We start from the raw sequence: 26,153 nt of genomic DNA on the forward strand, positions 1-26,153 counted from the left end.
GTGTATGCAATGCATACGGATTGTAGATTTTACTGGTGCTATCTCTTCCACTTCTGTATACAATATGCCTGACCTAAACGTGCCCTTTGTCATTACAGGCCCTGGGCAGTGCAACATCATACTGACAACAGTAATGTGCTTATACTGACGACCTGACTGTTCGTTTTACCTGATTTTGTACTCATTTAAATAAAACAACATGACCTTCCAGTGGGAGACATTTCGTCCCTCTTTTCCTTCTGTGAAATTTGTCAGTAAGCTTTTTGCCTTCCAGCAAGCGAAATGCGGCAGATTACGGCCGGTAAACGATTCACAAACCATGATTTAGTGCCGTTAAGACGATTTCTTTAAACATTGTCGTAGTTGAAGGAATTTAGTTTCGTCTTAAATTGTCTCAAGCAGCAACGTTCATAGACATCTCAAATAGGAAAAAGCCAATTATCCAGGTACGAGGGTTGTAAAACAAACTTCCCACAGTTTGTTTCAGGTTGATCTTTTCATCTGATGACACTGCGTAAGTATTTTGTCTATGAGGTATCACAATTAGTGTTCCTGTAGCTGTGGGAATCATTGGTTGAAAACGAGTTTAACACCAATGGGTACAGTACTGCTAAATATTCAAAATTATTATCAACCTAAGTCTGAGTTCATCCGCAAACTGAGGCGAATTCATAATATTGAAGCTAGACGGTGTATCTTTGTCTTCCTTGAGTGGGCATTGGAAGGCGTTTACAAACACGTTTACACTACTATGAATATTTCGAACGCTATAGTGAACATTGCTCTCATAAACTACTTATGTTTTTTTAATTCTTTTGGGTCTTCAGTGTGCAATATGTGTTGTAGATACAGTATATAGGGCAAAAAACTGACCGCCGAGTCGTTCACGTAAGGTGGGCAATACAGTCGTGCTCCTCTCAGAATCCTATGTCCGGCAGTATGCTCGATCTGGCAACATTGTAGACTGCGGCACTTCCCAGAGAAAGTCTTGACTTCAGTCTTGGTACTTTATTCTTGACTACGACCGTAGTCTTGAGGTAAAACGCTAGACTAACTAATACGACGTCTGGTAACTAAAAGCACACGTCGACAAAGTTTTTATCGCCCCTTTCCTCTCGGTGCTGAAGCTATGAGTGTAATTCAAGAGAATCTACAATAAATTTCGCTTTCTGTCACACTGGTAATAATAGTTTGGTCCAACAATATTTTAGCGAAAGATTTCTTTGCCGACCATCTGCCTCTGAACACCGCATGCGTCTGAGTTCTCTGGGACCCGTTTACTGCCTACCGGCGTGGGCTGAGGCACTGCATTGTCTCGCCTTTTGCCGACAACGTCTGCTCCACTCCGCACTCTCGACCATGTAAAATGCTTTAATGTTGTTGAGTGGTGACCCATAAAATCTGTCTACGATTTGTGTTTCACTCTTGATAGCAAAGTAGGCACAAAACCGTTTTTATTTGATGATTATTTTATTATACTAGAATGCAATACATCAATGTGGCACAGAATTAATTTCATTGTTTCTGATCCAGTGCTCTACAATTAAAGCGTCACTTTTTGTTCTTTTTCCTTTCACGGGAGGTTCTTCAAATAATTTATTATTGTCATGGATTCATATGTGTTAGTCAAGGTACAGAGAGTAAAAGCAATGTAATGTGTTTGGTTTCTTTCTTTGATTCTTTATGGTAAATGGATGCAAAAGATTGTGTCAATACCTATCAGAACCTGCTCTACAGCTTCTCAGGCAAATTGCTTGTTTTGAGGTCTACACCTTAATTAATGGAGAAGTGAACGCTGTTCACAAGTGATATTTAAAATAATCAATTGGATTTAAGGCGACAAAATTGCCCATATTTGAAGCTACCCCGAGAAAAAGTAAGTTGCTAGAGCCGTTGTTAGCAAATGTCTACAGGGAGTTCCTAATTGCTACTGTGGAAATTTAGCATAGGGGCCTATAGTAATCAAGAGGTTCATTTCCTTCATACTTATCACCCTGGCATGTGAGTCTTAAGTGAACAATACTGAAATTCGTATCACTGATGGTCGATTCGAATTTCTTCAGAGACGCTGGTATTGCGAAGCAGCTTGGCAGTCAGAAAGCCAAGATTTATGACCATTAACGCAACTTACTGAGCCGAGCTACCAAGAGGATTTGATGTGAGAAGGTTTTCTTCCGATTTCGATATAGAATTTTTTCTGGAAATTCGCAGCTCCTTAAAATACACTCCTGGAAATCGAAATAAGAACACCGTGAATTCATTGTCCCAGGAAGGGGAAACTTTATTGACACATTCCTGGGGTCAGATACATCACATGATCACACTGACAGAACCACAGGCACGTAGACACAGGCAACAGAGCATGCACAATGTCGGCACTAGTACAGTGTATATCCACCTTTCGCAGCAATGCAGGCTGCTATTCTCCCATGGAGACGATCGTAGAGATGCTGGATGTAGTCCTGTGGAACGGCTTGCCATGCCATTTCAACCTGGCGCCTCAATTGGACCAGCGTTCGTGCTGGACGTGCAGACCGCGTGAGACGACGCTTCATCCAGTTCCAAACATGCTCAATGGGGGACAGATCCGGAGATCTTGCTGGCCAGGGTAGTTGACTTACACCTTCTAGAGCACGTTGGGTGGCACGGGATACATGCGGACGTGCATTGTCCTGTTGGAACAGCAAGTTCCCTTGCCGGTCTAGGAATGGTAGAACGATGGGTTCGATGACGGTTTGGATGTACCGTGCACTATTCAGTGTCCCCTCGACGATCACCAGTGGTGTACGGCCAGTGTAGGAGATCGCTCCCCACACCATGATGCCGGGTGTTGGCCCTGTGTGCCTCGGTCGTATGCAGTCCTGATTGTGGCGCTCACCTGCACGGCGCCAAACACGCATACGACCATCATTGGCACCAAGGCAGAAGCGACTCTCATCGCTGAAGACGACACGTCCCCATTCGTCCCTCCATTCACGCCTGTCGCGACACCACTGGAGGCGGGCTGCACGATGTTGGGGCGTGAGCGGAAGACGGCCTAACGGTGTGCGGGACCGTAGCCCAGCTTCATGGAGACGGTTGCGAATGGTCCTCGCCGATACCCCAGGAGCAACAGTGTCCCTAATTTGCTGGGAAGTGGCGGTGCGGTCCCCTACGGCAATGTGTAGGATCCTACGGTCTTGGCGTGCATCCGTGCGTCGCTGCGGTCCGGTCCCAGGTCGACGGGCACGTGCACCTTCCGCCGACCACTGGCGACAACATCGATGTACTGTGGAGACCTCACGCCCCACGTGTTGAGCAATTCGGCGGTACGTCCACCCGGCCTCCCGCATGCCCACTATACGCCCTCGCTGAAAGTCCGTCAACTGCACATACGGTTCACGTCCACGCTGTCGCGGCATGCTACCAGTGTTAAAGACTGCGATGGAGCTCCGTATGCCACGGCAAACTGGCTGACACTGACGGCGGCGGTGCACAAATGCTGCTCAGCTAGCGCCATTCGACGGCCAACACCGCGGTTCCTGGTGTGTCCGCTGTGCCGTGCGTGTGATCATTGCTTGTACAGCCCTCTCGCAGTGTCCGGAGCAAGTATGGTGGGTCTGACACACCGGTGTCAATGTGTTCTTTTTTCCATTTCCAGGAGTGTATATCAGAAAAAAATGGTTCAAATGGCTCTGAGCACTATGGGACTTGACAGCTGTGGTCATCAGTCCCCTAGAACTTAGAACTACTTAAACCTAACTAACCTAAGGACATCACACACACCCATGCCCGAGGCAGGATTCGAACCTGCGACCGTAGCAGTCGCGCGGTTCCGGACTGCGCGCCTACACCGCGATACCACCGCGGCCGGCTGTCAGAAAAAAAGCTCGCACACGTTGGCCCCTACCACGATTAGAACTGACGACTGATTGAGCCGTTCTGACACGAGACACAGCCGGTACCACCGGGCTACGGACACTGCTGCCAGTACGCCACTCTCATCATGGTATTGGTCGCTCAGCCTCATAACACATCGTGTAAGAGAATAAAAGTTTTCACTTATGTGAAGAACAGCATTTCTTTAGGCAAAAAATTGAATTTTCTGTCTCAGTGTCTTAGTTTACATTAGGATTATATAGCACGAGTCATTCAAATGGAAAGGGAATATCAAGTGAATTTAGCGAGTCAATTCAGTACCATACGCAGAAATGATTGCACTGTCACAGTGATGTCTAATGTTTGTGACGATGTTGCCAATTCTTAGTTGTGCTGGGTACAGCTCTGTAGCGGTATGCGAGGAGAATCCCGTGCTCGTGTCATAGGAGGATATGGACAAAAGATTATTTCAGTACAATAAAAATTCTTTGGAAATCACTTATTCCCACCTGTCACAAAAGTAAGATAACAAACACTTTGCACCTCGAAATCGATTGCACCCATGTGCAGTCTTGTGACGTTTAAATAAATCGCCTTAACTGCACTAAATAGTGGTTTGTGAATCATTTACCGGCCGTACTCCACCGCATTTCACTGGTTGGAAGGCAAAAAGCTTACTGACAAATTTCATAGAAGGTAAAGGGGGACGAAATGTCTCCCATTGGAAGGTCATGTTGTTTTATTTAACGGATTACAAAATCAGGTAAAAAGAACAGTCAGGTTGTCAGTATAAGCACATTACTGTTGTCAGTATGATGTAGCACTACCCAGGGCCTGTAATGATAAAGGGCCCGTTTAGGTCAGGCATATTGTATATAGAAGTGGAAGAGAGAGCACCACTAAATTCTAATCCGTATGCATTGCATGCACCCAGAAATTACTGTTACAGTGTACTTATGGAGCCCAATGAGTGAATTGCGTATTTTCCGGTGAGAAAGAGCACTGGCAAACAGTTTTCGCTACATTAGGTTACTTAATCTGGTGTCACTCTAAGCTAGAATTTATGGTCAGTGACTAAGTGTAAGGTCAATGAGTCGGATGCGAGATTTGCAAGTGTGAAATACTTTCCTACATTATAGAAGCGAATATTAAATTTGAACTAATATTGCGAAAATTTAGTACTTGGATAGGATAGAATGAAAAGCTTCCTGTTTATTGCAAAGGAAAACAATTGATTTTCTAAAACATTGTCTGTCATACACAACTTGAAACAGGTCATGTCGACCAAATCATATGGAAGAACTGACAGCGACGTGTATCGGAAGGCAGTAAGATCTCTTGCCTTTTGGTTTGGCAGTACTCGATAGCCATATCTAGGCGCAAGTAAATGAACAAAGGTAGCGCGTTTTTGTTATCAAGTAACGTCTTCATCAGTTACTTTGGTTTTAATGTAATCTAGGAGTAATTGCTGATGTTCGATAATAACATGAAAAGGATTCCGTAGACAGGGAAAGAACCTGTTCTTGGGAAACTACTTCTATAGTGACCAAAAGGCATCAAATGATCTTCAAGTACAGTGTTCCAGCAATGGTATGAAGAAAATGTTTGTAATAATGACGGTAATAATCGAATTATCCGGTAACTTCACACTTTCCAGTGGATTTTACGAACTAAGAAATTTGCTGCATTTGTGAAAATTTCAAAATGGCTTCACGTCGAGCCTATGATGCCTAGAAGAGTCTTTACATCCTGCTGACATGAGAATAGCATAATCTCCGCTTCAGAAGCTTGCTTCTACTTAACCATTTAATAGACTCGCGTTTTTTCCAACGTGACTAACTTTGTAAGCTAAGCACATCATCTGTTACGGCACACTTCTGGGGCTGGGAAATGTGGCCACAATGACCTGGCGGAACGAACTATTACAGGTGCAATGCGTGGGTTTAGGCATTTACTTTTATGAGGCACAAACAGATTTACTTTACCCCTGGTAACATCAAGAGAAAGACGTTATAATCCAGAATCCGCATTAAACACCAAGTTCCTTCATTACCAACTGGGCATAGCCGGTTTACGTTGGGAAATGACATAGCGGAAGTCATGGTAAACAGAAATACAGTCGCCAGTAAACTTACATAAATTAGAACATTTTATTTTATTTGATGAACCGATAGCCATTTAAAGGAACAGGGCTCTTACTTTACTTGTACTTGATTGAACTAGAGATGTTGAAACATTTGGTGCTGGACTGATTCGAATTTGTATCTCCTCTTTCGAGGATGTGAATCTCTGGGAACAGTATAGTATCATTTAGTTCCTTTTCTCAAGACAGAATCTTCTCTAGGTCTCCTCCAAAGGTAAGTATGTGGGTTCGAATCCTGATACAGTACAAAAATATTCATAATTTCATTTCAAGCCCTATCACGTGCACACCGGCCTGTTAGTCAAAATTAAAATGCATTTTTAATTTCTGTTCATGTGTTGCCAACAATCACAATAGGTGCCGTTATTTCTATCCAAACAGGCGCGCATCTTACTATTGGTGAGTAAACAACTGATACTTGAGCTATATTCGTGGATGCACGGTAGGTGTGCAGTTCGATTGTCGCTAGGGCACAAAAGTTTGTATCCTCATTTTAGAGTCAAGCACCTACCAGCCGATAAGTAACATTTGATTTTACTTAGTTAACAATCCGATTATGTGTTGGGTTCCTATCTCCGTCACAGAACTTCACAGCATGCACTTCATCTTTAAATGCATGCACACTTTGTTACTTCAGAATAGAGGTATATCAGACATCTTACGTGGTTGGTTAACAGGGACGAAAGGGTCTTGATAGAAGTCCCAGTTTATTACAAAAACAGTCATCTTTTATTTTCAAGCTTAGATTTGATTACTGGTATTGGCAAAAATTTCGGTAATTCATGACTCTTCATGGCTAGTCATCAATATGATATGATTATATCATTAGATTAATCATTTTTTCATGAATCATGAATACGATATTTCGTAATGATGTGGAACGTGTCATTTTAATGAAAGATTTCTTTACATACCATGATTCAATTTCTTTACTATTTTTTACTCTCTCTCTCTCTCTCTCTCTCTCTCATTCTTTTTGATTTTTATCTCTCTATCTCTCTGTCACACACACACACACACACACACACACACACACACACACACACATTCTTTTTTCATTTTTACTTGTTTGTTGTGCTCGACTATCGGCGAGGCACGAAAACGTCTGTGATTGAGTTTCTTAGTTTTGAGTACACTTACGAAAGAAATATAAAAGCAACTATGAGAGTTACTGATTTACGATGCTTAGTTTTCAGTCAGTTCTGAGTAACTACGCTCCAGTCCCTAAACCTAGTTACAGAAATGCGAATCAGACGCATTACGTATTTCACGCTGTAGCAGCCGCGACTTGGAGACACCAGCCATGGTCACTTCCCAGCCCGCTGTAGGATCACATCGGTTCGTCTTCTTCCTGCTGGTATTGTAACGGAGATTTGGCAACAAGGCAACGTATGTTTGGCAACTCTGTGATCGACGAGTTACTTCCTGGTGTGCACAGAATTAAGCCTCAACGTTCACTTGATATATCCTGTCATTTCCATTGCATAATCTGAGTTATTATCGCTTGAGGTGTAACAGAAGATTGTAAATTTAGGGTTTTCAGCCCAGGAAAGTCGTTGCACGTGAAAATCGCAACTAATCTCGTCCTTCAAATAGCGGTTTACAAGTTCTAGCCACTATTGGTCTCGTAAGAGGAAGGTAGGACACATACTTCTTCGCCAGCTGTGTGGTAACGTGCTGACCTGTGAAAATGCGTCTGTTATGTTTCGCAGTTCCAGTCTCACTGAGTGTAGCGTTTTTATCTCTTCTGTGAAAGAGCTAGAAACAGTCAGATCAAACATTGATAAGGAAAGCGCAAGAAAATACTTTCGACTCATAGTGCAATGGTGAAAAACTCACAACGCTACACAAGAGGTAACGCCTCTTTCCGCAACTGACAAGCAAATTTTGGGTTTCTAGGAATACATAACTTTATTTATGAAATGCCACATTTGCATACCTCTTGAGTGTGACACAGCATACCAATTATACACAGACCCAATCAAAATCCAAGTGAGTAGAATTTTACTAATTCGTGACGATAGAGGCATGCTTGTGTACAGATACTCAGTTTTATTAAAACAGACTTTCATCGTTAGGTTACTGTGAGTAGTTTTATTTCACTTTTTATAATACAGTTCACAATTTTCGTAAGGTTTTCTTTAATGTTGTTAAAACAATGGTAAACATGAGAGAGAAATTAATCTTCAACGATATATGCAAATTCTCTTATGTTATCTATAACAGTCTGAAAATGCACATGCGGTTTTTGATTACATGCATGTAGAAAACTTGTTCTGAGTTAAAGCTGTCAAACAAGGTTTGAAGAAGAATAAAATGCCACTACCAAATGTCAGCTAATGTAGAAAATACTTTTACGACGTAATTTGGCACGATGCGCTCTACCCATACATAATACAAAAGTTTCGAGATGCATCTACTCTCTGGCTGTCTATTGAACCTGAAATGAACAAAATGTGGCAGAAGTTAGCCCTTTCCTCGTATTCGACTATTTTGATTTGAGAAGTGAAGGGAATTATGTAACAAGTTCCATTAGATTGATAACATTAGCAGACAGCAGAATTGCATTTTTAAGAAATATAGCACTGAATGTATTCGAACTCGCGACTTCTTATCTACTGTGCGCGATACTTACCATTACGCTACTGGCTGACACATAGCTACACCTCCAGAAGTCAACAACAATTCCTCTAGAACTTCTGCATTCCATAGCGCTGTGGGATAATGCATATGGCCAGGTGAATACTTATGAGAGACAAACAGTTATACCTTTTCTTTTGCACTGCGCGACGTTTTCAACAAGCAGATAGCGCAATAGAGTAGCTCAAGTGGAAAGGAACACTTCCTATTTAAATTTCTGCATCCTAAACTGTTGACAGTTCTGTATTGGTGGCAGTTACGTGATTTTATTTTGGTGATTACAAAATAAAGTTGAATGTATGCACTGGGTAGCCGAAGCAGCTAGTTCATGGTGATTCGGTCAACCAAGTTACTGAACATGCTGCAAATTGATACAGGGAGCATGTGTGTCAGAATTCTAAGCCACTGTGGCACAACGGTCTTAGACCGAAAAATGAGCCACTGAGAAGAGGATTTGGTGGTCTGTTGGGATGATGAATGATTCATGTATCTATGGTCCGGGTTCGATTCTAGCTTCAGTCAAAGATTATAGATAGGGAGAGACAGATTCCATTATCTTCTGGCTACACCAAGTGGAGAAGATATAATGGCATTGTGGTCTGAAATTCACATTAAAAATGATATTCCTTCTCTACCAAGTAGACGTTAGGTTGAACCACAATAAAGTCTGGAGTGGCGACATGTAGAAACTCTATCACCAGTAACCTTTCCTATACTAGTTTAGTTTATTTCTAGTGACGGAACAAACGCTATATAGGCTCACAGGACACTTATTCCATCTTTTATCTGAGCTTCTATACGTCGATAAAATTGGTTCTGAACTGGGAATGCAACTCAGACCGCCCTTAACGCGGAATTTGTTCCCTTCGTGACAATACAGCTCAGCTACAATATGTTGTTTGTTCAAGACTGCAGATTCCTCAACATCTCCACGTATTGCGCGTGAATGGGTTGGAATCCTGGCCCGGCTATAAATATTTCATTATCTATTATCAAGCTCTAGCATAAGAACGCCTATCTGCTGGTGGATAACAATTTCGATTTTTAATTTATTTTATTCTTTGTCAGCACTAACGATATTTGACGTTTTTGACTTCCAGTGAGATACAGAACTATTTGCGAGATCACTGTAAGTTCAAGATGTTATTCCGAGCTGCTGGTGGAGGAAAATTCGGTAGCTGACGTCTCTTTGTCTGTAGTCAACAACGATATGTGTGGGACTCTATTCCCAGTCAGCACTGAACTCTTCGTCATATTATTTCTAGTTCAAACGTGCTCACATGTCGCTGTTGGTGCAACAAACCCATATTTAACGTTCGTTTTCTCTAGAATATAACAGCGATAGGTGCCAGGTTGGAGTCCTGGGAAGGAAAAAATTAATGTTTCGTCTCGTCATATCAGTTAAAACATCTAGCTACTGCCGAGACAATCCGATATGTCACAGTTGATTGTGCTTCGATATCTATCCGATTAGGTTCTGTGTTCGAATCCCTGTCCAACACAAAGCTTTACCTCACGGCATTTCAAGTAAGTTACTTGTTAAGAAGCAATATTTAACATCTCGTGTAGTTCGATAACAGGGACAATAGGTGCTGGGTACGAATTCGCGTCCGTTAAACATATTTACGTTATGTAATTTCAAGTTGATATTTGTTAACTGTCTAAAATCGAGGTATATCACTCTCTGTATGCCTAATCAGGAATGACTGTTAGTTTCTGTCGGTCACGAAATCTTGCTTAGCCTGCATGACCTGGGTTTGAATCCATATGCAGGACGAGACTGTTCGTCGTGTCAATTGAAGTTCATACATATTCTCAACTATCTGCTCGAGAATAACTTATATTTTTAATGTAATTTGGTGTTAAATAATAAGTACGATGTGTTACTTTGAAGAAGAAATCATTAATACGACGAACGTACTTCGTGCATTACCTATCTGACATAATAATGAGAGTGCTAACATTTAAGGTATGTCATTTACTGTAATAAATGTGAGCTTACAAGGCTTAAGGACAGTCTTATTTGTGATAAGGTGTTCCCTGGCATTTGTATAATCGTAGTATTACTTTACATCTTGAGTTATTGCGATACAGAGCAGTGTTTTCTAGTGGTAACTTGTGAAACCATTTTCAATAGACAAACGACTGCACCAAGGAGCGATTAGAGGACCTGCTAGACAGCTGCGTTATGTGGGTTGCATGCGAATCAGGAGAAATGCAATTCAGGTCGTTCAGATAATTTTGAGCACGACTGTACATAACGCGTGCGTAAGAATTTGGTGCCTGGTAACTGTGTTTTACGTAGAACTACACTACTGGCCATTAAAATTGCTACACCACGAAAATGACGTGCTACAGAAGCTAAATTTAACCGACAGGATGAAGATTCTGTGATTTGCAAATCATTTTGCTTTTCAGAGCATTCACTCAATGTTGGCGCCGGTGGCGACACCTATAACGTTGCTGACATGAGGAAAGTTTCCAACCGATTTCTCATACACAAACAGCAGTTGACCGGCGTTGCCTGGTGAAACGTTGTTGTGATGCCTCTTACGAGAATAAGATGAAGATTACAGTTATGATATGTATTATTGAAGAAGAATATGAATCTCTAAGAATGAGAAACAATTTAGAAGTTTAGAGGGATTTTCCTATGCGTGAAGCATGATTACGAGCGATGGTAAAAGCCGGAAAGGAATTGTGAGCAAAATGTAGATGGCCAGATTTGCATTTAATTTGAGACACGTTTTATACCTGAAATGACATCAGTCTTCATGTAAAGAAACGCGGCATAAAGCCGTTTGTTTGCAGTGTGGCCCTATACGAGTGTGTTGCTTTGACATCAGGAAAGCAAGAGATAAGACGGCTAGAAGTCCTGCAGATTTAGTGCTGCAGAAGAATCATGAACATCAGCTAGGGATATCGAGTTACCGATGAAGAGTAGCTGAGAAGAATACAGAAAACGAGATATCTCTGAAGGCACGTCCAGACAAAAAGAGAGAAACTCGTAGGACACATTTTACAATAAACAATTCAAACGCCAATAAAGGAGGTCTGACACCCTTCCTCGTCACCCTCGATACCCTATCAAATCACGAAAACAGCTTCTTCCGCTAGTGTGTAACAACTAATGTTTTTCTCACTGAGCAGTAAACAAAATAACCAGAGAAGGATATTTGCAACAGTGACCGGGATGTCGGAGAATTTTGTATACTGACAATGCGATCACATACACTTGAAAATTTTATCGGCAGTTGAAGGGGTACTGTTAGTAGGATTCATTTGAGCTTGGAAATGATTATAGCACTGACTGTAGTAGTTAATGGTAGCACGATGAGAAGCTGATAGTTAAGATCTCGTCGCACCATGGCCAATGGGGTATGGAAATGTTAACAAACAGTATTTTATTCTTTCAGTTAAACTCCCTTTATCCTATCTTTCATTTCGTCTCAAATGTATGAATCATTGAAAGTGAATGTGCACAGACGGCAGAAGGCAGAGAACTAACCAAAGACGTTCAGAACGTGGTGGTTTGTAAAGAAAGATCAGTGGAAAAAATTGAGCAAAGGGACTAGGAGAGTCCTTCCCCAAGTATCGAGACTACAGAGGGAGCGGAGTCGCTCAGTCAATGGTAGGCGTCTTTCTCGCGGTGGTTCAAATCAGGGAGACATTGGCCCCGGGGATTCACTGTGTAGGCTGAGGTCCAGGGGACAGATAGCTCTACGTCAGGTGTCTAACAGGTAAGAAAACTGCGTAGCAAAATGAGCTACATCATCATGTATCAGGTTCATAACGTGCTAGTTAAAGGTACCGTTGATAAACGCTTGGAAATGTAGTGATTTTGGGCGTTTTGACTGATTAGCTTGTCGTAAGTGCACAGTTAAGATACTGGCTTTCATCGTGGCACATTTTACCTTCAAGAAATCTTCATTTTCAGTGCTTCTCATTAATAGAATAGCATAAAACGATTTGTTTCTTTCTGCGGTTTTATAAAATGTTTGTTGCAGTCGACTATCTTCATTTGTATGCTAGTGTTGAGCGCACTCGACACCGAACTCTATAAAGTAGTTAAGACACTAAATTTCAAGGTTACTTGCTTCGTAATCGCCTTTCAGTGTCTGCTGTATGTGTGGGAAAGATAATGAGAGTAGTGTAACGGGGCTACTTTTGGTATTTCTATGGGTTTTCTTTGTAATTTGAGATTGCATAACAGTTCGTATCACGTGTTGGTAACGACACTAAACTTCAGATGTTGGTGTGACTCAGAAAGAATTTTTATTGCACTAACTATTAAACGTATTTTAAATCAGTCTGAGTAGTTTAACGGAATTAATTCTGGTATTTCAAGGGATTTTCTTTGTAACTTGAGATAGCATAAGAGTTCGTACCTGGTGTTGGTAACGAACATTAAACTTCAGAATTTGCTGCACGAATTATTTTACGGATTTTAAATTAAAGTGAGACAATTCTCTGGAATTAAGTGCTGACGTTAGGAGAGTTTTTTCTTTGCACCTAGTGGGGATGGGTGCTTCGTGCCAAGCATGGAAGCCAGTCCTTACAGTGTTCATTATTCATTAACGTATTTCCTTTATCGAAGTACAACGGTTGCTATGGTTAATAGTAGCCCAGTGAAAGTAATTTAATTGTCTTATCATAATTATTTTGTGTGTGTTTCTTGTGATGAGTGGTGGTACCACATGGTTACCCACGTGTGGTTCTGCATGCCTTGTACACGGTACAAAGGTTTAGGAGTTGATAGTGTATGGTGAACAGCGGACTCGTGATCTTAAGTATTTAATTACTACAGGGTATTAAACTGTGGCTAAATTCTGAGTGTTTTCAGTCGGTGATTTGATTTTGTAGCTATGCTGTTGGCTAGTTCAAAGCAGTTGTCCTTAATTTTTGATTCAGCTACATTTTATAGCAAACTACAGTAATGGTTGTAAGAGAGCAGAATATCTTGCACTAAACTCCAATCATGTCCATTAGTGGGGGCTGATGAAGAATTACGAGAGTGATCGAATGGCTATTTGGGTTGTCATCTACTCCTTAGATGGCCAACAGTAAAATTAAACAGCAATCAGCTCCTTATTAAAGCCAATTAAATGATCTCTTGCCTTCACATAGCTCCCTTCAATGAGAAAATTTACCAAACAGAACGCCATTTTGCTGATCTCGGTTACCTAGTCCTCCGCTTAATAGTAATTTGTTGTTAGTCAAAAGAGTGTTTTGCATGTGTTGAGTGTTGAATGAAACGCCCACAATTCAATATTTCTCTGTAAAACCTCCTCCGTTTCCTAAGAGTGTGACACTATTACGATAATTAAAGGATACCACACAAACTCTCCACTGGGAACCGAAATTTGTAGTAAAGTTAAAAAAAAGAGATATCATGAAAAGTCGTAACTCAATTGAATGCTATTATCAGAAGTTTTAACGTAAATAAAAGCTGTTATCAGATGTTCAAAGCAAATAAATGCTATTCGAACACTTTCGAGATGCAAGAAATAAATATGGTTTTCTTATCTGATTTCCTGTAGTACTCTTGAGATGATAGTAACCTCCAGCGATCTCCTCTTAAGAATATATACTTAATAATAAGAATCAAATGCAACAGGAAAATCAAATGATTAAAGATGGGCAGAACCAAAAGCTTCACCTCCCCTCCCCTATTCTGCTGGTTCTGGCTACGTACATATCCAGGGCAGCGTTATTCGTATTCGTTGCGTTGAGTAAAAATAAAAAGGAATTCAATTAGTAACTTTGACTTAATTTATTCATGCTAGAAGTGATAATAAAAGAAAAATCCTACTGTTCTTAGTCACAACAAATAGAAAGAGGTACTCACAGTCTTACAATCAGGATAATTACAAGGTTAAGTAAATACCCCTCATGCCCATACAACACATTATAAAATAAATGAGGGAAATAATGAACAAAAAGCAGCAAGTTTATTAAGAAAAGGTACAAAGATAGATAGAAGCAAGAAGGAGGGGGTAAATTTTGTGCAGTGACAATGGCCTTAGAGATCTGCGGCTACATTTTAAAACACAGCACTGTCACTGGAATAAAAGCAGGAGGAGCCACTGAGCAAAGGATTGGCGGGGGTGACCAAGAAAGTCATACGCGCAGCAGATTATGAATGGTGCCGGGTGCACTAGGTGTGCTGAAGTAATGAGGAATGCGGAGTAAAGAGTGGAGTGGCGTACTGATGAGAAAAATAACCTCACCGTTGAACAATAAAGAGGATGAATAAAATCTTGAATGGTAAATGTACATCAAAACGCGACTTTACATCGCTGAAAGTATGTACTTTGACTACATCTAAATAAATGCGTAAAACAATCTGAAAATATCTTCTTTCTGAGGTCAGTTAGTTCACTGACAAAGAGACCACGCGGCTATCGGACTTTGGTATTATATATATATATATATATATATATATATATATATATATATATATATATATATATATATATATATATATATTTGTGGTACACAACGTTCAAGACTCGAATAACAGCCCTCCACAGCATGTCTTTGAAATTCTCAAACGTTATTCAGAAAATAGACTTTGAAGTTTTCGGCGTTGTAATACGCTTGAAGCACTGTGGCAGAAGGCTTACCTACCATGTGGGTGATTCAGATTCGATGCCTGTCCGTGGTAAAATTTTAAACAAAAGGCCATATTCCATGGACATGTCCGTGAAGCTTAAAATACATAAGGTTGAAAAAATTAATGTGGTATTTTTCACTTCAAGCAACCTATATGAACAGTCTTTTATAAAAGATCTGTAATTAGGAATTTACAAAATCTGCTGAAAAATAATGTCTCAGAATTTTTTATGCAAAAAAGCTTTAAATAAAACAAACTTTATTATTATTCTACATCTTTAGTGTTCATGTCTACCTATTTATTTGTCAAGTCACCCTGGCGACGTAGCACGTTTCTCCCACCGAACGACCAGAATGTTTGACTTCTTTGACGGAGCCACAACCTCAACTCCGCTTGCACCGCTTCATCACTATCGAAGTGAGGTCCACGAAGGCGTTTTTTTTAAGTTTTGGAAACAGATGAAAATCGGCTGGAGCCTAATCCGGATTGTATGGACGATGATCGACGATAGGGACCCCCAAGACATCGCATTGTTGCAGAAGTCACAGCGCTCGTGAATGGTCTGGCCTGTCATGCTGTAGAAGAAGGTGTTCCATGAATGGACAAACTCTTCGAAATCGAAGCTCCATTACGGTACATTGTTTGTTATGCACTTGCACCGAGCAAGATGGCGCAGTGGTTGGCACACTGCTTCGCATTCGGGAGGACGGCGGTTCAAACCAACGTCCGGCCATCTTGATTTTTAGATTGTCCGTGATTTCCATAAGTCATTTCAGGAAAATGCTGGGATGATTCCTTTGAAGGGGCACGACCGACTTCCTTCTCCATCCTTCACTAATCCGACGGGGCCGATGACCTCGCTGTTTGGTACCCTCCCCCAAATCAACCAACCAACCATGCACCGGCGTAGTTACGTTATATACAGCCATGTTACGCGCAGCAGTTCGGAGCCCTTTAGCGGCAGAAGACTTTAAATACGTAGGCATTGAGAATAAAGTTGCATAATATTAACAGCTTTTTCCCATAAAAATTCGGAGGCATTACTTTTCTGCAAGCCCTCGTACATTTAGAATGAAATTTTTTTATAAATGTATGTGTGTGTGTGCGCGTGTGTGTGTGTGTGTTGATGTGTGTGTGTGTGTGCGTGTGCGTGTTTGTGTGTGTGTGTGTGTGTGTGTGTGTGTGTGTGTGTGTGGAGGAAGAATGCAAAAATGTTGAAATTTGTGTGAAATCTTATGAGACTTAACTGCTAAGGTCATCAGTCCCTAAGCTTACACACTACTTAACCTAAATTATCCTAAGGACAAATATACACACACATGCCCGAGGGAGGACTCGAACCTCCGCCGGGACCACCCGAACAGGAAGAATGCATTTTCATAAAAATTATAACTAAATATGTGTTAATTAACAAATATTTCTTTGTATTTAAATGACTTAGGTATTCAAACTGAACGAAAAGAGAGAAAAAAAAAGACTGAAACGAGGCCCAACCAGCGATCCAGCAATAACGTCTCGAGCACTGCTGATCTTTTTTCCCCATATTAATGTATTTTAAGAGTCACGGAAATGGTCGCAGAATGTGCACATGATATCTTAACAATGTTTTACCATCCTGTCCGTTCTTCTTGTCAGTGTGTTCCATAAATTTCTCTCCTCTCAGATTCTGCGCAGAACGTCCTCATTCCTTACCTTATCAATCCAAAAATTTTCAACTGTAACACCACATCTCAGATGTTTCGATTCTCTTCTGTTTAGGTTTCCCACAGTACAATTCTCAGATATTGCTTCCTCAAATTAAGGGCTATGGTTGACACTAGGAGATTTCTCTTGGCCAGGAATTCCCTTTTTGCCAGTGGTATCTGCTTTTTATGTCCTATTTGTTCTGTCCTCATGGGTTATTTTGCTGCCTAGGTAGCAGAATTACTTAACTTCATGTGCTTGGTGACCACCAATACTGATGGACGATTGTAATATTGTCGCTGTTCTCACTTTTGCTACTTATCATTACTTTCGTCTTCCTTCGATTTACTTCTGTACTCATTAGACTGTTCATTCCATTCAGCAGATCCTATAATTCTTCTTCACTTTTACTGAGGACAGCAACGTTATCAGCGAATCTTATCATTCATATCCTTTCACATTAATTCCACACATGAAATTTTCTTTCATTTTCACCATTGCCTCTTCGATACACAGAGTGAACAGTAGGGGCGAAAGACTGTATCCTTATCTTACACCCTTTTTAATCCGAGCGCTTCATTCTTGCTCTTCCACTCTTATTGTGCACCCTTGGCTCTTAACATACTGTACATTACTTGTCTTTCTCTGTAGGTTGCCCGTATGTTTCCCAGCATTTCGAACATATTGTACGAACACATTGTCGAACGCTTCTTCCAGGGCAACAAATCCAGTGAAGATGTCTTGATTTTTCTTTAGTCTTGCTTCCGTTATCAAGCGCGTCAGAACTGAGTTTCAGGGGCCTTCATACACTCCTGGAAATTGAAGTAAGAACACCGTGAATTCATTGTCCTAGGAAGGGGAAACTTTATTGACACATTCCTGGGGTCAGATACATCACATGATCACACTGACAGAACCACAGGCACATAGACACAGGCAACAGAGCATGCACAATGTCGGCACTAGTACAGTGTATATCCACCTTTCGCAGCAATGCAGGCTGCTATTCTCCCATGGAGACGATCGTAGAGATGCTGGATGTAGTCCTGTGGAACGGCTTGCCATGCCATTTCCACCTGGCGCCTCAGTTGGACCAGCGTTCGTGCTGGACGTGCAGACCGCGTGAGACGACGCTTCATCCAGTCCCAAACATACTCAATGGGGGACAGATCCGGAGATCTTGCTGGCCAGGGTAGTTGACTTACACCTTCTAGGGCACGTTGGGTGGCACGGGATACATGCGGACGTGCATTGTCCTGTTGGAACAGCAAGTTCCCTTGCCGGTCTAGGAATGGTAGAACGATGGGTTCGATGACGGTTTGGATGTACCGTGCACTATTCAGTGTCCCCTCGACGATCACCAGTGGTGTACGGCCAGTGTAGGAGATCGCTCCCCACACCATGATGCCGGGTGTTGGCCCTGTGTGCCACGGTCGTATTCAGTCCTGATCGTGGCGCTCACCTGCACGGCGCCAAACACGCATACGACCATCATTGGCACCAAGGCAGAAGCGACTCTCATCGCTGAAGACGACACGTCTCCATTCGTCCCTCCATTCACGCCTGTCGCGACACCACTGGAGGCGGGCTGCACGATGTTGGGGCGTGAGCGGAAGACGGCCTAACGGTGTGCGGGACCGTAGCCCAGCTTCATGGAGACGGTTGCGAATGGTCCTCGCCGATACCCCAGGAGCAACAGTGTCCCTAATTTGCTGGTAAGTGGCGGTGGGGTCCCCTACGGCACTGCGTAGGATCCTACGGTCTTGGCGTGCATCTGTGCGTCGCTGCGGTCCGGTCCCAGGTCGACGGGCACGTGCACCTTCCGCCGACCACTGGCGACAACATCGATGTACTGTGGAGACCTCACGCCCCACGTGTTGAGCAATTCGGCGGTACGTCCACCCGGCCTCCCGCATGTCCACTATACGCCCTCGCTCAAAGTCCGTCAACTGCACATACGGTTCACGTCCACGCTGTCGCGGCATGCTACCAGTGTTAAAGACTGCAATGGAGCTCCGTATGCCACGGCAAACTGGCTGACACTGACGGCGGTGGTGCACAAATGCTGCGCAACTAGCGCCATTCGACGGCCAACACCGCGGTTCCTGGTGTGTCGGCTGTGCCGTGCGTGTGATCATTGCTTGTACAGCCCTCTCGCAGTGTCCGGAGCAAGTATGGTGGGTCTGACACACCGGTGTCAATGTGTTCTTTTTTCCATTTCCAGGAGTGTATTTCCTCAAGCAAACCTGATCGTCATCCATCACATCCTCGACAAATATAAAAAATTACAAAAATTCGATTCCCATCCGAGTGACTATATTTTACGGTTGCTCTTTGAAGACGCTGTAAGGCGAATTCGTTGTTGTGGTTCCAGGTGGCCCGCTGCACCTTACCCGCGGACACTTCCCCACGGCGGACCTCGCAGCGTCTCCCTTAGGGCGGGACCACTCAGTCCTAGGAGAGCCGAGCGTCTCCGACGTAACGGAGAGGTTCAGTAGGACGGGCAGACGCGACAGCGGCTATTAGCTGGACCCCCGTAGCCGTTCTGCTCCGCGGCCTAATTGCAGACCCCACTCCCCCCACACCCTTCACCACCACTACTACACCCACCGCGCCGTGACGTCACAGCCGGCAGACGCTATCGGGCGGCGGCCATCTGCTATCGCGAGCGCCTTCGTCGGCGAGGCCCATATTTCAGGCGCGCCCGGAGGCGGCGAGTGGTTGAAAATAGATGGTCGGCGCGCCTCCCCAGCTCACTGGGAATTTCAATTAAGCTCTAATTAGTTCGCCGTGAGCCATTATCGGGGGCTGCTGGGCCCGGCTGTAGCTGCGTGCGTGTCCCTGCCGCGCCGACAGACGCCCACTACTTGCGCAGTACCAGACAGGAGCGAGTGCCTCCAGCCGCCGTGTGCCAAACAGACCGCCGCCGAATTACATGCAAATCGCCAGCGGCGCCGGTTTATCGCCTGTTATCACGACACCGCAGGAAGCGGAAGGCGCATATACAGTGCGGGGCGTCTGTGGCGCTGGCATATTTCATCTGTCGTGCAGTGGCTTCCTGTGACTGCGCTGTGTAGCACCTTGCTGCCATAAGTAACCATTCATTTACATTCAGTCGCTGTAAGGAAGGAAGCAAAGTGCTGAGTCTCGAGGATGTGCACATCAGTAGAGGGCTCTAGGTTACACTTAAGATCTGCAGGCTCGCGCAAAATAACGCAGTACCGACAACTGAAGCACTTTCTCATGTTGAGCTTCACTAACACACCTCAACTGACCGTCTCCTGCCGACCTGTACACTTTGACCGTTCTGGTTGCTATCTATACGTTTGTGTACAGCTGTAAAACTGCACTTCTCCTACAGTGTGGTGGTCATTCACAATGGTTCTCTCTGTCTCTCCCTCCCTCCCTCCCTCCCTCCCTCTCCCTCTCTCCCTCTCTCTCTCCCTCTCTCCCTCTCTCTGTCTTTCTGTCTTAGAGAACCACAGGGCACTACCACCCTCCCAACCTCTCTCCCATAGCACGCTGTCGACAACACTGAAGAGTTATAAATATTTCGATGTCAGACTACGCCAGAATGCTAAAAAGTTGTATTCGGCAACTACTTTTAGAGTGACTAATCGTCTCACAGACTATAAATTTTTATAAAAATTCTATGTACCACGTCCCAACAACTTGCAAATAATATTATGGACTTCAAAATGTCGTGCCATACTGGAGCACCAGCTACATTTAAAGTTCGAATAAACCGGGTCACAATTTTTGAACTATATGAATAAACTAAGTTAGTTACAAACTACAGTCTGCACACACTTTATTCAACATGTAAACGCTACTACAGATATCTGGATTTAGGTTATGACATGTTCGGTATGCCTGCCATCATTGGTCATGATGTGGCCCAGACGAATAGCGAAATTCTGCATGATCCGCTAAAGTGTCAGAAAATGGATGCTGCCGATGACCTCCTGAATGGCTGTTTTCAGCTTAGCAATGATACTGCGGTTATTGATGTACACCTTGTCCTTAACACAGTCCCACAAAAAGGAGTTACATGTTTTCAGATCCGGAGAATGGCGGCCAATCGAGGCCCATGCCAGTGGCCTCCGGGTACCCCAGAGCCAGAATGCGTTCTCCAAAGTTTTTCTCGAGGACATCAAACACTCTCCTGCCCATCCCTGGTAGGTGAGTGGTCAGTGCGACAGTATGTCAATCCTAAGAGCCCGGGTTCGATTCCCGACAGGATCAGAGATTTTCTCCGCTCAGGGACTGGGTGTTGTGTTGTCCTAATCATCTTCATTTCATCCCCATCGACACGTATGTCGCCGCAGTGGAGTCAATTCGAAAGACTTGCATCAGGCGAACGGTCTACCCGACGGGAGGCCCTAGTCACAGGACATTTATTTATTTAAACACTCCTTGGCTTCGATGGGGTGGAGATCCTTCTTGTATGAACCATACCACCTCTCCTTCGAAGAAAAAGTTCAAAGTCGCACACTCAGCCGGTAAAGTCATGGCGTCGGTCTTCTATTTGATGTCCTCCCTCGTGGTGCAACGATCAACTCGGATGTGTGCTGTGCTACCCTCAGGAAATTGGGAAAACGACTTCAACGCGTTCGTCACCGCAAAAATTCAAACGAACTTCTACTTCTGCATGATAACGCACGGTATTGGCTCAAATGGCTCTAGGCACTATAGGACTTAACATCTGAGGTCATCAGTCCCCTAGACTTAGAACTACTTGAACCTAACTAACCTAAGGACATTACACCCATCCATGGCTGAGGCAGGATTCGAACCTGCGACTGTAGCAGCAGCGCGGTTACGGACTGAAGCGCCTAGAACAGCTCAGCTACAGCGGCCGACTTAACGCAAAGAGTCATGTAAGTCTTCGCACCCGAGATGAGCTCACAAAACTTCATTGGACTGTTCTTCCTCATCCACCCTACAGCCCGGACCTCGCACTTTCCGACTTCCATCTTTTTGGCCCAATGAAGGACGCACTCCGCGGCAAGCACTACGTGGATGATGGGCAGTTTATTGTGGAGCAAGACGTTGGCGCCGACGTCGACCAGTAGAGTGATACCATGCGGGCATGGAGGCCCTCCCAGTAACGTGGCGTGGGGCCGTCGTACTGAATTGAGATTATGTTAAAAAAAGAGGGTTTAATAGCCAGAAGAGTAAGGAATAATGATATATGCTGGAATCCTGAATAAAACTAACCTGCTTCCAGGAAAAAAAAGGCGTTGTATTAACAGACATGCAATGGGTTAGGAAATCAACTGTGTTCCTTTGAAGGGAGACTTTAGGAGATCACAAAAGTCTACATGGTGGCTCGGTCTTGCGATGTGGCGCTATGGTAGATCCGGCAGTCGTATGCTGTTCAAATCCTCCTTCCAGCCATCTAGTAGCATAAAATGGTCTCTCTCACACATTTTGAAGATTTTCGAAAAATATAAGCAAATCAAACGTCCACTAAACCGCATAGCTAAACCATTCCTTTTTACATAAGTGCAAACTTACATTATTTGATATGGGCGTGCATGAAAACATGTCGACTCTATGTTTAAAAGTACGACAAAAATGAGCAGCAAACACAACTGTCAGGCAATGCCTGCTATAGATATGTACTGCAGACAGCCCACTGACAAAAATATAGAGGAGATATGTGGGAAACAGATGATGCAACTGGTGTTAGAAAAATGGTTCAGATGGCTCTGAGCACTATGGGACTTAACATCTGAGGTCATCAGTCCCCTAGAACTTAGAACTACTTAAATCTAAGGACATAACACACATCCATGCCGGAGGCAGGATTCGAACCTGCGACCGTAGCGGTCGCGCGGTTCCAGACTGAAGCGCCTAGAACCGCTCGCCCACACAGGCCTGCTAATGGTGTTAGAAAATGAAACAAATTTTAAGAGGTGGGTGGACATAAATATCAATGTTCTCGGTCTGGCAACAAGTAAGGAGCGGACGTTTCATGCAAGACATTATTGCTGTCAGCTTCATGATTATTAGATTACTATTATTTTATTATTAAACGAAGAAAGCTGTACAGTTGCAAGGGCATTCGGAAAACGACGGGTCTAATCTTCAGGCAATGCTGAGTACATCTTTTCTTTGTCGACTGCCTCCAATCAAGTTTGTTATCCAGCTAACAAAGTTATGCTTCAGGTGCAACTAAAGGCAGCAACTCACCTTCTAGTTGCAGAGAAGGTGCAACAGGCACGCCAGAAATCTGCAAATGAACATTTCGTGATGTTAAATTGGACATATTGCTTTGAAAAAAGTTAGTAGACTATTCCTACACTACCTCTAATAACTAAAAAGCATATTCTTAGAGTTTACATCTTTTCTACGAACAAATTAAAATGATTTGACAGGCACTGCTAGTGACAAGCATCGTACTGCAGTAAGCAATCCAACTGCTACCTACTGTATTACTAAATAAGCCTACTACCTTTCCGCAGTGAGCTGCTCTGTTTGACCGAACAGAAACTGAATACAAGCAATATGTATGTGAATACTATTTTCATTCCGACAGCTATTGGTCTCTCATTATCTCTGTTGACCATGCTTCATAACAGTATGATAATTAATTGCTATAGCTTTCTTGGCTAATATATGGTCACATTTAAGTTAATTCGAATCCAATCGGTGCAAATATAAATTGACACTTTCAGCAGTAAATCCTGAACTAAATTATGAAACCGATGTTAATTTCGTGTCATGTTACAAATAGCAGTTATTAATAAATCAAACCAGCATTTGGAGCCCGGGATCCCAAACGAGCGGAAGTTTTACGATTTTGCGAATGTTGTTCTGCGGCTGTTCACCACTTACAGCTGAATGCATACCGTAAAATTCAGTAAAAAAGCTAAATATGTTGCCATCACTTTCTTTTTTTTTTTGGACATTTAAAGTCATCTTAATTTCGGTTTCTCCAACGAAAATTGTAATACACAGAAAACAATGAAGTAGTCTCTCAATATGAAAAAAAGAAGGAAGCTGTTTTGTTCTTTGCCTATAAAAAGCAAGTTGCATAACGTTTATTTTATATGACACTACCAGCACAATAAAGTACTAGAATTACATTGGTTAAATATAACAATATAATCATCTTATTTTCCAAAACGGCATTGCAGACCTAATTTTCGATACACCACAAATAACAGGCCGAAAACGTGGTTCAACAACATAGTCTTGGTTATAGCCTTGAGCTGCATATGTATGTTACCGTGACTTAACATGGAATCATTATATACGAAGTCTGTTAAAAAAATTCCGGTAGTTTGTCCAAAAATTTTTTCTACGCTTACCTTTTACTTATTCTGCATTGTCTCCTCTGCAATTGATAGACCTCTTCCTACGACGTTTCCATTTAAGGAAGCAGTCTTGGTACGCCTCTTGCTGGATCGTTTGCGAATTTTCGTTTGTCTCGTCTATCGTTGCAAATCTTCGTTCTTTCAACGTCGTTGTCAACTTTGGAAAACTTTTCCCGACTCATTGTGAAGATTTAACCTTGGTCTCAACATTACAACCGTAGACCCACGTCTCATCACCAGTTGTGATTCTCTTACGGAACATCTCTTTCCCATTTGTGTGATCTAAAAGCTCTTCACAGATTGCGATGCGAAGGTCTTTCTGGTCTTAACTCATGAACCGCGGGACGAACTTGGAGGCAACACGATGCTTTACAAGATCCTGTGTCAAGATTTCATGACATGATCCAACTGAAATGTCACATTCTTCTCTGACAGTCAGTCTTCGTTTGGTACGTACAATTTTGTTGACGTTTCTGACATGAGCGTCGTCGGTAGACGTCGAAGGGCGTCCAAAACGAGAGTCGTCCTTAACTTCCTGTGTGAAGCATTCGTAACAACGATTACGGCTTAACCATTCATCATTTGTCGTGTCTCTGTAAACGTTTTCTTGAGTTGTACGCAAAATTTAATGCAGACGCTTTGCTTCTCTGCCTCTGCCATCTCGAAGATCGCAAACTGTACGACACAACGTTCTACACTATACAGCACTGTCCATTAACTAATAGTCATACAACACTCAAACTTCTGGCAGTTACACCATTAAACACAGGCGTGTGCAGGGATGCCAACCGCATTTCGCTCCAGCACACCGTTGGCTGAAATTACCAATGTTCCGTACATTTTTGAACAGATTTCGTAGAAATAGCTTTAAGTCGAATCCATAGGAAATGGATGCAGTTACTATTCTGAGATGAAGAGTTTGGGAATAAAGCCGTACCAGAACAGACTGATGAAGTCTCAGGAATGTGTTTCTCGGCATCGATGCCATCATAGACAGAAGCGGTAAAGCTTTTCAGACCCGCTGTTTTATCAGGATTCAGATTCAGTGAGACGGAAGCCGAAGGATCGTTACGTCCCACGTCACAACCTCATTTTCCCCGCGACCTCTCTCCGCCACAGCGCTTCGGCTTTCAAGCCACTTCCTCGGTGGCCCGGCCATACATCAAATAGGTTGTGAAGCTCGCTTTGGTCGCCAGTCATTTATGCGGCATTATGCAAGTCGATGGCGCATCGGAAATCCTTAGCCCGCCAGCCGAGGCTGGTGCGGGCATCCGAGCCCCGAGCTCGGCGCTCGATGGCTGAGCTGGATCCAGCGGGCTCGGTGAAACCCTTCCACCCTTCTCCCCCCCCCCCTCCCCACCACTCCCAACTACCAGCAACACCCACCCCCTTTCTGTTTCCAGCAGCGACAAAGCTCAGAGCCGGGGATTCCCCCGCTTCCACATACAATGCCGGCTCAACATAAAGAACGCGGCATGGGCCACCGCATTGTTTCTGTCCCTGCAGTGTTCGCTGCCTGTGGCCGAAATGCGCACGCTGGTGAATGATTGCGACAGAAATCTGAAGGCGCGAGGCAACACATGCGAGGCTTCCGAGAGCGAACTGATGTTTTGTGCAGGAGTTGGGCCTGAGGCTAGGCTTACAACGAAAGCTGCACTGTGAAATGAGCAGTGAACGAATTATCAGCGCCGTAATTAGAGACAGGACAAATTTCGCGCAAACGATAAAGCAAAATCAACTGTTTTTCCTGACATGTCAAAATCAGCGTTTTTTTATTTATTATTTTTTTACAAATTTTTCGAAATTTGGGATTGTCCCTGATGTCATGTAAGAGGGTCGTTAATCTGAGTGCAACATGTTACTAATATCTGTCAAAATTCAATTTCGT

General features: G+C 43.2%; 1 long non-coding RNA gene across 1 annotated transcript in view; it reads right to left on the reverse strand.

Annotated features, from left to right (window-relative positions):
• LOC124776999 overlaps positions 1–26,153 on the reverse strand; it is a 765,947-nt gene that overhangs the window by 333,469 nt on the left and 406,325 nt on the right. The window contains exon 2 of the long non-coding RNA XR_007015678.1: positions 23,139–23,178. This is a non-coding gene — a long non-coding RNA (uncharacterized LOC124776999). The remainder of the gene's footprint in view (positions 1–23,138; positions 23,179–26,153) is intronic.

This window comes from Schistocerca piceifrons, chromosome 2 (genome assembly GCF_021461385.2).
Source record: "Schistocerca piceifrons isolate TAMUIC-IGC-003096 chromosome 2, iqSchPice1.1, whole genome shotgun sequence".
Taxonomy (NCBI): Eukaryota; Metazoa; Arthropoda; class Insecta; order Orthoptera; family Acrididae; genus Schistocerca; species Schistocerca piceifrons.